The sequence below is a fragment of the Bos mutus genome, chromosome 10 (assembly GCF_027580195.1).
Source record: "Bos mutus isolate GX-2022 chromosome 10, NWIPB_WYAK_1.1, whole genome shotgun sequence".
NCBI lineage: Eukaryota > Metazoa > Chordata > Mammalia > Artiodactyla > Bovidae > Bos > Bos mutus.
This window is the reverse complement of record NC_091626.1, coordinates 92,800,941-92,816,500: the sequence shown is the minus strand read 5'-3', so window position 1 is coordinate 92,816,500 and position 15,560 is coordinate 92,800,941.

Genomic DNA, 15,560 nt, shown 5'->3' with positions numbered 1-15,560 from the left:
TTACTCATTGTATGTATAAGGAAACTGAGGCTCAGAGAGTTGGAAAATTTCCTCAAAGTCGTGTTGAAAGGACTAGGACTCAAAAGCCCATGAATGCTCTTTTAATATAATACGCCATTATAATAGCCAGGATTTGCTGGAGAAACAAAACATTTTCTCTATTTTTTACGACAGCGTTACTCAGTTGTGTTTGGCTCTTTTGTGACCCCATGGACTGTAGCTCACCAGGCTCTTCTGTCCATAGGTTTCTCCAGGCAAGAACACTGGAGTGGGTTGCTGTTTCCTTCTCCACAGGATCTTCCTGACCCTGGGAATGAGCCTGCGTCTCTAATGTCTCCTTCCTTGGCAGGCGGGTGCTTTACCACTAGTGCCTCGGGGAAGGCCAAGTCTATCTGTTGGTGGTACCCAAAGATACCTCACAGGGGTGTTGTTTTTCTTTAAAATATTATGGATTCTCCTCAGATATATTCCAGATTCTTTAAGTAACCCCATTATGGATTTATTTACCAATTAATTTGTTCCAAGTACTATTAAAAAATAATATGTTGAAAATCCTAAAGGCAATATTCATGGTACTAAAAACGTCAAAAGTGCAGATGAGTACGGATTCAAAAGTAAACATTTCTCTTTTCACCCTTTTTATTCCTCAGGGCTATCTCTCAGATGCGACCATGGTAAATAATTCTTTGCATTTATGCCAGAATTGTTTCATGCACACGCAAGAACATGTGTGTATGTATGGGGACCTGCGATCCATTTATCTCTTCATTACTGGGGAGGATACACTCAGGGAAAAGAATCCTAAGCAGATGATCCAACCTTATCTCCTTATCAGCATGGTATCTAGACCGCTGAGCAACAGGCTAATAACACTTCTTAGCTGGAGAGTCTTTATCTATGGAATGTTTCGAGTAGAACCACCCTGAATTAGGATTGCTTATGGTAAACAAATTTCTATCCATGGATTTATGAGGCATGACTCTCCGGAGAATATCACTGAAACTATATGATTCTCCGGAGAATAAAAATGGAGGAAGTGTTTCTTAACTAAAAATCTTCTTGCTATTTGAAATGACCCATGAAACTCATTAGAGAACTCATCTATTATTCTGGACCAGAACATCATTCCTGATAAGAGAAGCTGTACACATGTAGCATAATTAATTAAACCAGTACTCTACTGATGGAATTTAAGTTGTTTCAGTTTTGTTTATCTTGTTACTACAGTGCTACAGGGCACATCTTTATAAACATATGTTTATATATTTGTTTCAGTGTATCTGTAGTTATTAAGACCATATTAGGTCAAAGATTTGGAGAAGGAAATGACAACCCACACCAGTACTCTTGCCTGGAAAATCCCATGGACGGAGGAGCCTGGTAGGCTGCAGACCATGGGGTCGCTAAGAGTCGGACATGACTGAGCAACTTCACTTTCACTTTTCACTTTCCTGAAGTGGAGAAGGAGAGTCCCAGAGACAGAGGAGCCTGGTGGGTTGTCGTCTATGGGGGTCACACAGAGTCAGACACGAATGAAGCGACTTAGCAGCAGCAGCAGGTCAAAGGTTATGTTTACCTGCATCTTTACCCATTTCATTCTTCCTTCCCCCCACTACCCCCATATAAAAATATTGGAAAGACATGGTATCATTTCATCTGTAAAAACTTTAGTGCATTGCTCTAAGAGTTACGGAATCTTTTTTAGCACCATATCTTAGGGAAAAGGTTATTCCATTCATCAGTTTAGTTCAGTTCAGTTCAGTCACTCAGTCATGTCCGACTCTCTGCGACCCCATGAAGTGCAGCACGTCAGGCCTCCGTGTCCATCACCAACTTCCGGAGTCCATCCAAACCCATGTCCATTGAGTTGGTGATGCCATCCGACCATCTCATCCTCTGTCGTCCTCTTCTCCTCCTGCTCTCAATCTTTCCCAGCATCAGGGTCTTTTCAAATGAGTCAGCTCTTTGCATCAGGTGGCCAAAGTATTGGAGTTTCACCTTCAACATCAGTCCTTCCAATGAATACCCAGGACTGATCTCCTTTAGGATGGACTGGTTGGATTTCCTTGCAGTCCAAGGGACTCTCAAGAGTCTTCTCCAACACCACAGTTCAAAAGCATCAATTCTTCAGTGCTCAGCTTTCTTTATAGTCCAACTCTCACATCCATACATGACCACCGGTAAAACCATAGCCTTAACTAGATGGACTTTTGTTGGCAAAGTAATGTCTTTGCTTTTAAATATGCTGTCTAGGTTGGTCATAACTTTCCTTCCAAGAGTAAGCATCTTTTAATTTCATGGCTGCAATCACCATCTGCAGTGATTTTGGAGCCCCAAAAAATAAAGTCAGCCACTGTTTCCCCATCTATTTGCCATGAAGTGATGGGACCGGATGCCATGGTCTTCGTTTTCTGAATGTTGAGCTTTAAGCCAACTTTTTTACTCTCCACTTTCACTTTCATCAAGAGGCTTTTGAGTTCCTCTTCACTTTCTGCCATAAGGGTGGTGTCATCTGCATATCTGAGGTTATTGATATTTCTCCCAGCAATCTTGATTCCAGCTTGTGTTTCTTCCAGTCCAGCGTTTCTCATGATGTACTCTGCATATAAGTTAAATAAGCAGGGTGACAATATACAGCCTTGATGTACTCCTTTTCCTATTTGGAACCAGTCTGTTGTTCCATGTCCAGTTCTAACTGTTGCTTCCTGACCTGCATACAAATTTTTCAAGAGGCAGATCAGGTGGTCTGGTATTCCCTTGTCTTTCAGAATTTTCCACAGTTTACTGTGATCCACACAGTCCAAGGCTTTGGCATAGTCAATAAAGCAGAAATAGATGCTTTTCTGGAACTCTCTTGCTTTTTCCATGATCCAGCAGATGTTGGCAATTTGATCTCTGGTTCCTCTGCCTTTTCTAAAACCAGCTTGAACATCAGGAAGTTCACGGTTCGCATATTGCTGAAGCCTGGCTTGGAGAATTTTGTTTCCATACTTTGTTTAATTTAGATTTAACTTGCTCCTACTCTAGTTTCCTATGTTTGAAGTTTCGATTGTTGGTTTTAGGCCATTATTTTTTTAATATAAACATCTCATGCTTTACATATCCCTCTAATAATTGTTTTAGCTGCATCCCTGAAATTTCAATACACTATATTTTTGTTTTTATTTAGTTTAGTAACGTAATTTCCATGTGATTTTTTCCATCTTTTACTATTATTTACTGAAGTATAATTGATTTACAATATTGTATTAGTTTCAGATGTACAACAAAGTATTTCAATATTTTTGTAGGTTATACTCAATTTATTGTTACTGCAGGATAAGGTCTGTATTTCCTTGTGCTGTATGGTATATTCTTGTTGCTTATTTATTTTATACATAGTGGTTTGTATGTCGTAATCTCCTACCCATGTCTTGCCCATCTCCTTTCCTGCTCCCCATTGGTAACTACTAATTTGCTCTATATCTGTGAGTCTGTTTCTGGCTTGTTACAGACATTTGTTTATTGTTTAGATTTCACATATTTAGATTCCAAATATTTGGAGATTTTCCAGGTACCTTTTTGTTATTGAATTCTAATTCAGATCCTTTGGAGCCAGGTAACCTACTGTGAATGATTTCAGTTCAATTTATTGGAGACTTTGCCCAAAATAAAGCCTTTCATGGTGATTATCCTTTCCTTATGCATTTGAGATGAATATATATTTTATTGTTCTTGGGTTGAGTTTCTTTAAATGGCAGTTAGGTTAAGTTGTTTCACAATGTTGTTCACTTCAGTTCAGTTTAGTTCAGTCGCTCAGTCATGTCCGACTCTTTGCAACCCCATGAATTGCAGCACGCCAGGCCTCCCTGTCCATCACCAACTCCCGGAGTTCACCCAGACTCACGTCCATCGAGTCAGTGATGCTATCCAGCCATCTCATCCTCTGTCGTCCCCTTCTCCTTCTGCCCCCAATCCCTCCCAGCATCAGAGTCTTTTCCAATGAGTCAACTCTTCGCATGAGGTGGCCAAAGTACTGGAGTTTCAGCTTTAGCATCATTCCTTCCAAAGAAATCCCAGGGCTAATCTCCTTCAGAATGGACTGGTTGGATCTCCTTGCAGTCCAAGGGACTCTCAAGAGTCTTCTCCAACACCACAGTTCAAAAGCATCAATTCTTCGGCGCTCAGCCTTCTTCACAGTCCAACTCTCACATCCATACATGACCACTGGAAAAACCATAGTCTTGACTAGATGGACCTTTGTTGGCAAAGTAATGTCTCTGCTTTTGAATATGCTATCTAGGTTGGTCATAACTTTCCTTTCAAGGAGCAAGCATCTTTCAATTTCATGGCTGCAGTCACCATCTGCAGTGATTTTGGAGCCCCCGAAAAATAAAGTCTGACACTGTTTCCACTGTTTCCCCATATATTTCCCATGAAGTGACGGGACCAGATGCCACGATCTTCGTTATCTGAATGTTGAGCTTTAAGGCAACTGTTTTCACGCTCCACTTTCACTTTCATCAAGAGGCTTTTGAGTTCCTCTTCACTTTCTGCCATAAGGGTGGTGTCATCTGCATATCTGAGCTTATTGATATTTCTCCCGACAATCTTGATTCCAGCTTGTGCTTCTTCCAGTCCAGCGTTTCTCGTGATATACTCTGCAAAAAGTTAAATAAGCAAGTGATAATATACAGCCTTGACGTACTCCTTTTCCTATTTGGAACCAGTCTGTTGTTCCATGTCCAGTTCTAACTGTTGCTTCCTGACCTGCATACAGATTTCTCAAGAGGCAGATCAGGTGGTCTGGTATTCCCACGTCTTTCAGAATTTTCCACAGTTTATTGTGATCCACACAGTCCAAGGCTTTGGCATAGTCAATAAAGCAGAAATAGATGTTTTTCTGGAACTCTCTTGCTTTTTCCATGATCCAGCAGATGTTGGCAATTTGATCTCTGGTTCCTCTGCCTTTTCTAAAACCAGCTTGAACATCAGGAATTTCATGGTTCATGTATTGCTGAAGCCTGGCTTGGAGAATTTTGAGCATTACTTTACTAGCGTGTGAGATGAGTGCAATTGTGGGGTAGTTTGAGCATTCTTTGGCATTGCCTTTCTTTGGGATTGGAATGAAAACTGACCTTTTCCAGTCCTGTGGCCACTGCTGAGTTTTCCAAATTTGCTGGCATATCGAGTGCAGCACTTTCACAGCATCATCTTTCAGGATTTGAAATAGCTCACCTGGAATTCCATCACCTCCACTAGCTTTATTCGTAGTGATGCTTTCTAAGGCCCACTTGACTTCACATTCCAGGATATCTGGCTCTAGGTCAGTAATCACACCATCGTGATTATCTGGGTCGTGAAGCTCTTTTTTGTACAGTTCTTCTGTGTATTCTTGGCATCTCTTCTTAATATCTTCTGCTTCTTTTAGGTATACCAATTGATTTTTATTTTATTTTTTGGCCTTATTCTTTTACAAGTTATAGAAAGAGTATACAGTATAGTTATTGATACAGTATAGTTATTTGTCTGTATCTCCTTTCAGCTCTCTAATTTTTTTTTCATATATTTTTAAACTCTGTTATTTGGTAAGTTTAAAATGTGAGAGTTTAGGATTCTTATGTTTTCTTTTCATCATTATAAAACATTCTTCTTAATCCCTGATATATTACTCATTCTGAAGGCTACTTTGTTTGATATTAATAGAGCTACACCAACTTTTTTTGATAGAGTGATATTATGTTTATTTGAATCCAAATTCACCGTTTCCAAATTATGTGCTGATATGTCCTGGGGGTCAGAGGGGAGTGGGGACAGGGAGGGGAGTCTGTCATGAGACACCATGGAATATTTCAAAATTTCATGGGAATCACAAAACTCAACATCTAATTGGACACTGCAAGGTCAGTGTCAAGATACGTCACTGTTTCCCAACTAATTGGAGCTATGTTTCTTTTGATGATGTTATATTTTCGCAAAGCCGGGTTTTCTTTTCTTTTTTAAACTTTTCATTTTGTATTGGGGTGTAGCCAGTTCACAATGTTGTGATGGTTTCAGGTGAACAGTGAAGGCACCAGCCCTCCACGTACATGTATCTGTTCGCCCCCAAGCCCCCCCATCCAGGCTGCCACACGATGTTGAGCAGAGTTTCATATGCTATACAGTACATTCCTGTTGGTTGTCCATTTTAAATAGAGCAGTCACACCAGCTTTTTATTACTGCTTGCATGGTATGTTTTCGGTACTTTTGCCTTTAAGCTATCTAAGTCTTTATGTTTAAAGTGGATATCTTGTATACAGCAATATAGCCAGTTCTTGATTTTCTTAGACCATTTATTGGTGTGGCTGGACTAAGTTGTGTCTGACTCTTTGTGACCCTGTGAACTGCAGTACACCAGGCTTCCTTGTCTTTCACCATCTCCTGGAGTTTGCTTGGATTCATGTCCATTGAGTTGGTGATTTCGTCCAACTATCTCATCCTTACCTAGAGCCAGACATCCTGGAATGTGAAGTCAAGTGGGCCTTAGAAAGTATCACTACGAACAAAGCTAGTGGAGGTGATGGAATTCCAGTTGAGCTATTTCAAATCCTGGAAGATGATGCTGTGAAAGTTCTGCACTCAATATGCCAGCAAAGGTGGAAAACTCAGCAGTGGCCACAGGACTGGAAAAGGTCAGTTTTCATTCCAATCCCAAAGAAAGGCAATGCCAAAGAATGCTCAAACTACTGCACAATTTCACTCATCTCACATGCTAGTAAAGTAATGCTTAAAATTCTCCAAGTCAGGCTTCAGCAATATGTGAACCGTGAACTTCCTGATGTTCAAGCTGGTTTTAGAAAAGGCAGAGGAACCAGAGATCAAATTGCCAACATCTGCTGGATCATGGAAAAAGCAAGAGAGTTCCAGAAAAACATCTATTTCTGCTTTATTGACTATGCCAAAGCCTTTGACTATGTGGATCACAATAAACTGTGGAAAATTCTGAAAGATATGGGAATACCAGACCACCTGACCTGTCTCTTGAGAAATCTGTATGCACGTCAAGAAGCAATGGTTAGAACTGGACATGGAGCAACAGACTGGTTGCAAATAGGAAAAGGAGTATGTCAAGGCGTATATTGTCATCCTGCTTATTTAACTTCTATGCAGAGTACATCATGATCTCATCCTCTGTTGCCCCTTCTCCTCCTGCCTTCAATCTTTTCCACCTTCACGGTCTTTTCCAGTGAATCAGCTCTTTGCATCAGGTGGCCAAAGAATTTGAGCTTCAGTTTCAGCATCAGTCCTTCCAATGAGTGTTCAGGGTTGATTTTCTTTATGGTTGACTGGTTTGATCTCCTTGCAGTCCAGAGGACTCTCAAGAGTCTTCTTTGGCACCAGAATTCAAAAGCATCAATTTTTCAGGGCTCAGCCTTCTTTATGGTCCAACTCTTGTATCCATACATGACTACTGAAAAAACCATAGCTTTTACTATATGAATCTTTGTCAGTAAAGTGATGTCTCTGCTTTTTAATATGCTGTTTGTATTTGTCATAGCTATTCTTCCAAGGAGGAAGGATCTCTTAATTTCATGGCTGCATTCACAGTCTGAAGTGATTTTGGAGCCCAAGAAAATAAAATCTGTCACTGCCTCTACTTTTTCCCCTTCAATTTGCCATGAAGTGATGGGAGTAGATCCTATGATCTTAGTTCTTGAATGCTGAGTTTTAAACCATCTTTATCACCCTCCTCTTTCACCTTCATCCAGAGGCTCTTAAATTCCTCTTTGCTTTCTGTCATTAGAGTGGTATCATCTGCTTATCTAGACTGTTGATATTTCTCCTGGCAACCTTCATTTCAGCTGTGATTCATCCAGCCTGGCATTTTGCATGATGTACTCTGCATATAAGTTAAATAGGCAGGGTGACAATATACAGCCTTGGTGTACTCCTTTCCCAATTTTGAACCAGTCTGTTGTTTCATGTCCATTTTTAATTGTTTATTCTTGACCTGCATACAGATTTCTCAGGAGACAGGTAAAGTATATTTTGCTGTATGCTTTCTATTTGTCCCACTGGTTTTTGTTCCATTTTCTTGTCCTCAGTGGATTAACTAAATATTTTCTGTCCCTTGATTTTTATCTCCACTCTTGGCTTTTTGGGTATTCCTTTTTGTTTTAGTTTGCAGTGAGTTCTCTAGTATTTACAGTATGCATCTTTGATTCATTACAATGTAATCTACCTTTAAATAATATTATGCAAGTGTGTACAAAATGTTAAAGAAGCATCCTTTCTGCTTTGTGCTTCTGCTGTCAGATGTTTTACTTCTATTTGAGTTATAGGCCCTATTTTTTTTATTATCACTATTTTCTCTTTAAACACCCAATTATTTTTTAAAGAGTTTTGAAATGAGAAAAATGTCTTTTTTTATAACTATGGAACTTTTGGGAGGGGTTTGTTTGACATTTTAATTGTATTGTCCATTTTTTGTTTGTCTCTTTTGAAAAGATTCGGAAGTTTAGCCACATGGCCACCTTGCCTGTGTCCTCAAGTCATTGTCTAATCTGTTCACATGTGTAGCCCATGTAAGTTCTCAGGGGTCATGAGTTAGTAGCTGTACTTGTTTGAAGAAATACTTCCCTTTGCTTTCCCTTAAATGCTAGTGTTTAAAAATGTGTGTGTGTGTGTGTGATCTGGGACAAAAGACTCTTCTAAACAAAAGTAGCAGTAGTAGTTTAGTCACTAAGTCATGTCTGACTCTTGTGACCCCATGCACTGTAGCCGTCCAGGCTCCCCCATCCATGGGATTCTCCAGGCAAGAACACTGGAGTGGGTTGCCATTTCCTTCTCCAGGATTCTAAACAGAGATACAGTTTTTTAAATGGGGATTTGAAGGATAGTCTTCGTTGCCAAAGCTATTGCAAAAATACCATAAACATTGCTTAAATATTCAGGCTTTATGTTACCGTCTCCTTTGGAAGTGTTGGCTAACTGCAAGGGTTTTGTTTACTATAATGCACGAATTCCTCACTTATCCACTGGTCATTACTCTGGCAACCTCATCTCCATGGAACCCTGGAGAAAATAATGAAGTAAAACAAATGGTTTCTACACAGTTCAACTAGATGGATCAAGGTCATTAAAAATAAATTTCATATATTTGACTAAAAGAAGAACTCCTGATTCAAAATATGCTTGCTTTCATTAAAAAATGTCATTCTAACCAGCTAGGCTGATTGGTTTCTTTGCCTTCAGCAAAAGGAAGAGAGAGGGAGATAGGGTTGGTAGGGAGAGAAATGAGGAATAAGCAGATACATTGTGTAGAGGAAGACATAATAACCAAAGTTGGTGTATTCCTTTGGACTGCAGTCTCCCTCAGCACAGCTAACAGGGTCCATCTGTGATCTCTGCACTGTCGCTGACACGTGATGTTCCCTAAACGCTGTCTAAACAAAGAAACAAACAAACATGTGACTCAGAGGCTGAGGGGACACAGAAGAACTGCATGATGTTGAAAGAAGAATTTTAACAAAGGTAACACTTACAGGCTACTCTGCGATTAGGCAGAGTTCTTTCTGCTACGCTGCATGCTGCAGCAGGAACATTTCTATTTAGGGAGAATAGAAGTCAGCATGAAGCACGAGCTCCCCTTGCTACCAGCGATGTGTGATTAAGAAAAGGTTACATTTTGGAGCCTGGGCGAGTACTTATTGCCTTCAGAAATGATTTCTATAAAAACCCCACACCTTCCTTTCTCCCCCCTCCCCCCAACTAAATCTCCATTTCTATCTTTGGCCCTCTATCTAGTTGTTTCGCCTCTTCATACTGAAGAAATCCTTTTGTGCCACGGATATCTCCTTTACCTGATCATGTTGCTAAAGGGATATGTTTCTGTACGCAGTGTAGATGCTAGAAGTAATTCTTTGTTCAACAAATTCATGGATGAAAAACATGTTCATAGGGATTTATACATACCCATACCTTAAATTCTAACCTTAAATTCTAGTAAATGTGCACACTTTGTAAAGAGGGACAGATAGTTCTGCTCTTTTAATGATGATCTATTCATTCAGTTTGCCCCCCAATATGTTATTCTCCTCAAGATTTTTAAACTGAAAATTGCTACTAATGATAATCATCAAGACAGGTGGCACTCACTGAGTGGTGAGTGGTGAGTGTGTGTGTGTGTGCGTGTGCATGTATGTGCCCCAGGAACTCTGCAACAAGCTTTCATGGATGATTATTTAATTCTCACTACACTCGAGAAAGTAGGATATCTAATCTTATACGTGGGGAATTGAGACTTGCAGAGGTGAGTTTACAGAGTCCAAGTTTACACATCTAGTCCGGGGCAGAGCTGGGACCTGAGTGTTTGTGGTCTGACTCCCAAACCCATGCTTTAACATTCATACGATGTGCTGCTTCTTTCTCCCGTCATCTCCAGAAATAAAGTAGCAAACAATAGCTCAATATCTGTTTTAATCACACTGAGTAAAATATAGCTTTCCTTTGCTGTCATTCAGTCATGACAATGGCAGAGTGCAATTAAACTAACCCTTAGTTTGAGAAGGGGCTCCCCAGGTGGCTCAGTGGTAAAGAATCCGCCTGCAATGTGGGAGACCCCGGTTTGATTCTGGGTCGGGAAGATCCCCTGGAGAAGAAAATGGCTAATCACTGCAGTATTCTTGCCTGGAGAATTCCATGGACAGAGGACCCTGGCAGGTTACAGTCTATAGGGTTGCAAAAGAGTCAGACACGACTGAGTGACTAATAGTTTGAGAAGAGAGTAGGAAAATACATATATCTATTCATAGGTACAGTTAATTAATTTGGTATGGTCAGTTACTTGTCTCCCTCCCCTCTCCCTCTCCCTTTTCTCCTTCCATCTTGCTCCTCTCCAGTTTGCTGGCTGTTCTGAATAATCTGGATAACTTCATTATTTCATGACTTCCATTTCCTTTTGGAGCACTTTGGTCGTAGTTTTCATTTCTCTTCTCAACTAGCTAAATCTTAATTCATATCACAATGTCATTCCATCCATCTGGATAACATTCATGAAACACACTTTTGAAACTATTTTCATTCAGAGGGCCCAAAGAATAAAACAAGCCAGGCTGATTGTATGGTTCTTGTGTAGCAACTGACAGGAGAATACTCAGTTTAATTTTCTTGGTGTCCAGATAGGGAACAAAATATGCCACCAATTTCTTTTCCTAAACAGAGCAAACCAATATGTACACATGCCTGAGGGCCTAGGGACACAGGGATGCTTTGTATATGACTTTAATAAAAAACGTGTTTTTCTTTTAAAATCTTCCATGAGCGAGATGGGAATCTAGGGGTTGAGGATGAGCAAAGGATGCCTGCAGTTGGGAATAAAGAAAAATGAGGCAAGCGAGAGCGAGAGGAGCTGATAAGATAAAATGCATTTAGGCTGTCGATCAGATGTCAGAAGCCATGCCCTGATGTTCTGAAATTGCCTTTTTATGTTGCATTTCTCAAAGGTGAGCTCAGAGTGCAAGCTTTAGTGTTCTTCTGGGAAAAAGCGAAACAAGAATAAATACAGTAGCGACAGCATATGCTATGATTTCTTCCCAATCTCAGTTTACCAAGATTATTAACAGAGACTTTTTAGACAAAAATGAGAGCAGTGGTTTGTTTTCTGGTTATATTGCCTCTCCGTGCTGCTTCTCTCTGTTGCTTCTTGCTAGCCTGGTCTTTCTTCTCGAGGTTCCCCATTTTGAGTATCATTAAGCATGTCAATATCTGTTCTCCAATCCCTGTCTTGACCTTAATGGTCACAGCCGAGAAATTATTTTCTTGCCTTCTTTGTTTGGCTGGAGTAATTCCACTCATTCTGTGAGCTTATTAATTTTCCCCCCTCATGTTTGATAAGGACATTTTACAGGGCAATCATGACTCAGAGTGCAGAATGGAATATAAAGTTAGAACTCCATTTTTTTTTTTTGTAAGCAGTTAATCAGAGGGTGAGCAATCTGAAGTTGTTCCCTGACTGAAACATTCACATCTGATTGCTTTCCTACTCAGCTCCATTGTCAACCGCCTCTGGGTATCTCAAACAGCTCAGTAATGGCAGCACCTGGGTTGGGGTAATGGTCACAGTCCTGTTTTGATGGTTTGCTTTATAGTTTTTTGCAGACTCAAATAGCCTGAGTACAGGTGCAGTCTGAGGAAGCTAAATGCTGCGGTATTAGATCTAGAAACAGTTGAGATCTAAATGCCTGTGAACTCCAGGTCTTAACCCTCTCACCTCCTTATGCTTCCCTTGTGGTCTTAACTTGACCCAGGAGGGTGCTTACAATCTGCTATCTTCTTTGCTTATTGATCTAAAGACAGAGTGACCTTGATAGAAAACTTCTGGTCTTTTGCAAGCATTGTAGGTACTTAGCAGGAATTGCAGGCTTTCTCAGCTCTACTTTTACTTTGGAATCTGGTCGGCAGGCAGATCTATTCATTCCCCTCCCTGTGACTTGACATCAAATCTTCTACCAGGAGGACCTCGACTCCCGGGGGAAAGGGGAAATGAGGGATGAATGAACCTTCTATTGGTTATAAGAATGTGACCAGTACAGAATTTCTCTTTTATTTTTCTAAAGCCCTTCTGCATTTTTCAGTCTACTTCTCTGAGCTAACCAGGCCAAAAGGAAGATGATTAAGTCTCAGAAGAGGCACGAATTGGCCTGAAGGAAAAAGTTTTGGGGTGGACAGTTTGAAAGATGGAGAGCAAGAGTGATTAGGCAGCGGAAGAGAAGTCCCACCACTGCAGAGACCTGGGGAAAGATCAGCTAAGATATCAACATTAATGAGACAGAGCAAAGCCCCAGAGAATAAGCAAGGCTTGACTGAAAGGAGGAGGGCAGGAAGAAATCATAACAGGCAGATGACAAGGAATGCTTTCCTGCTTGCTTCCCACCTTACAGTGTTCACAGGACAGTTTTTTTTGAGAGACTGTAAAACATCTTGATGGCAATTCTAGGCTATGTATTTAAACCGTGAAGATGATTCTTCATTTATTCAACACATAACTTTGTTTTTTTAGCTCCTACTTTATGCCAGGTACTGAGTCAGCCTCTGAGAATACAACTGTATAAGATAGAAATGATACAGTCTTGTAGGGGAAAAAGTTGGGGGCTAGTGGCTCCCTGTGTGGAAGAGAGATAAGGAAGATGGACTAGGGACCCCCAAAGCTCAGGGTGCTGGGGAAAATTCTCCTCCCTCCCTGGTGGGAGGCGCTGTCCTCAATCACAGCTTCTTATGGGACTGGAGTCCCAACCCTCCAGCTGCCTGCTTTTGCCATCTTGTAAGGTGGCCAGGTTCTGGCAGCTGGGACTGTGAGGATTCTTTGCAAGATTAGTACCCTCTCCCTCCCCCTAGGACCTACTTCCTGTCTGAGTGTTTTCCCACCAACCAGCTTGCTTTCCTGCTTGTTCTGGAAGAAGGTAGAAGATGAGGGCTTTCCTGGCAGTCCCGTGGTTAAGACTACACTTGCACTGCAAGGGCTGCAAGTTCGATCCTTGGTCGGGGAACCAAGATCCCATATGCCAGGCGGTACAGCCAAAAAAAAAAAAAATGAAATCAATACATGACTTTAAACAAAGAAGGTAGACTAGCAGGAGGGCAGCCCTCGGTGTCCCTCCCACAGCAGAAACCTTGTGTCCACAGGCTCCTCCCTTACCCTGCAGGCTGTGTGAGGGATGATGAGAGAATGTGGGCTGGTGGACCTGTTTTGGTTGAGCCTCTTTGCAAATTTGCTCGATAAAGTAAGTTCATACCTTGACTCTTGCTATAAGCTTTGACATTTGTCTTTCCCATAGCTCTGCTGCTCCTGCTGCTAAGTCACTTCAGTCGTGTCCGACCCTGTGCGACCCCATAGATGGCAGCCCACCAGGCTCCCCCATCCCTGGGAACACTGGAGTGGGTTGCCACTTCCTTCTCCAATGCATGAAAGTGAAAAGTGAAAGTGAAGTCACTCAGTCGTGTCCGACCCTCAGCGACCCCATGGACTGCAGCCTTCCAGGCTCCTCCATCCATGGGATTTTCCAGGCAAGAGTACTGGAGTGGGGTGCCATTGCCTTCTCCATCCCATAGCTCTGCAGCCACTTAAATTGGAATAACAAATACGTGTTGTGGCTGGCGCTCATTTTAAACAAGAGCTGAATGTCTTTACGAGTGGCATGTGCTGCCGTGGTCTCAGATCCCCATTGGCTCACTTATTTGTTACCTGCCCGGCCTCTGCACGCACTTGAAATTGCCTTCCTTGTGAGTGCAAGTGTGGTATGTTACATACGGGGACGCACAGGGCACCATGGGAGCATATGGGGGTGGGGGGCTGATCTGTGGGACTTCAGAGGACGTGGCACTGAGGCTAAGACATCAAGGCTGAGAAAGAGTTAAGTAGATGAAGAGATGGGTGAAGATGTGATGGGCACAGACATGGAAGTTTTTCAGGCAGAGGACCCATGGAAAAGGCCCTCAGGACGAAAGACTTGGTGTCTTTATAGGAAAGGAAAATTCAGCGTGTGTGTAGCTTAAGCCCAGAGGATCTGCAGTTTGAAGAATATTTCTCAGATTAGTGATTAAATTGCTCCAAAGTCTTTTACAGTTTCTTTCCTGCTTCCTGTGGCCAACATATAGGGGAATCTCAGACTGGAGTTAAGGGTAGAATCTGTGTATAGCCTCAGAGTAGAATGGAATTGATGGAGACAAAAATCTTTTGTTTCTCCTCCAATTTTCCTTTTTTAAGGCCACTTCTCCTCTCTACATTAGAGAACTGTTTAAAAATGCTAAATAACTTGGAAGAAAATCTGAACTGCTATGTAATTTCTTTCTAATCTTCTTTATATTTTCCCTCTTTAATCCCTCCTTGCCTTTGTTTCTTCTTCTTTCTGAAGAAGGACTTAGGTATAAAAATGAGCAAAATAATTCCTTGCAGTTAATTTTATCTTCAGTAGTTTGGAAATCAGGTACAGCCTGGTCCCTAGAGAAGCCCTAATACCTCTTATTGGAAAATAAGACCTGCAAGGACAAATATGATCGAAAAATACGAGGTTCAGTTTTCCCTGTTGAAAATAAAGAGCTCTCTCTCCTGTCGCTTCTTCTCAGAACATTTACCCTAGAAAACTTGTAAGCAGGTACTTTCTCTCTGTCTTTGAAATGCATCATTTTAGAAACAGAATAAGCCTTTTTGTCAGCTTTATGACCCAGGACTGTCTTTCTGAGGACCTGGGAGACTTCTCTTTGAAACCCAAACATCAAAGGGAATGGCCCCCTGCCTCCCAGCTTCTCTGGGAGGATGGTGGACTGACTTCAGTGGGTGCCTTGTTCCACGTTGTAAAACTACCACCTGTCACAGACATCGCTCTCTGCTCCCTTGTGGATTAAGTTACTGAGCTAACATAGATGGTCACCCCAATTACTGGGTAAAGTTAGGATGAATTATGTGTGACAAATGGTGCTCTCCAGTCCTCTTACTTGAGGATTAGTTATGGTTTATCTTGAAAACACTTTCTGTCCTTGAAAACTCTTAGCAGATTGCCTGTGATGTACATCGCATTCTGGTTTAATGCTTTTTCAATAATGA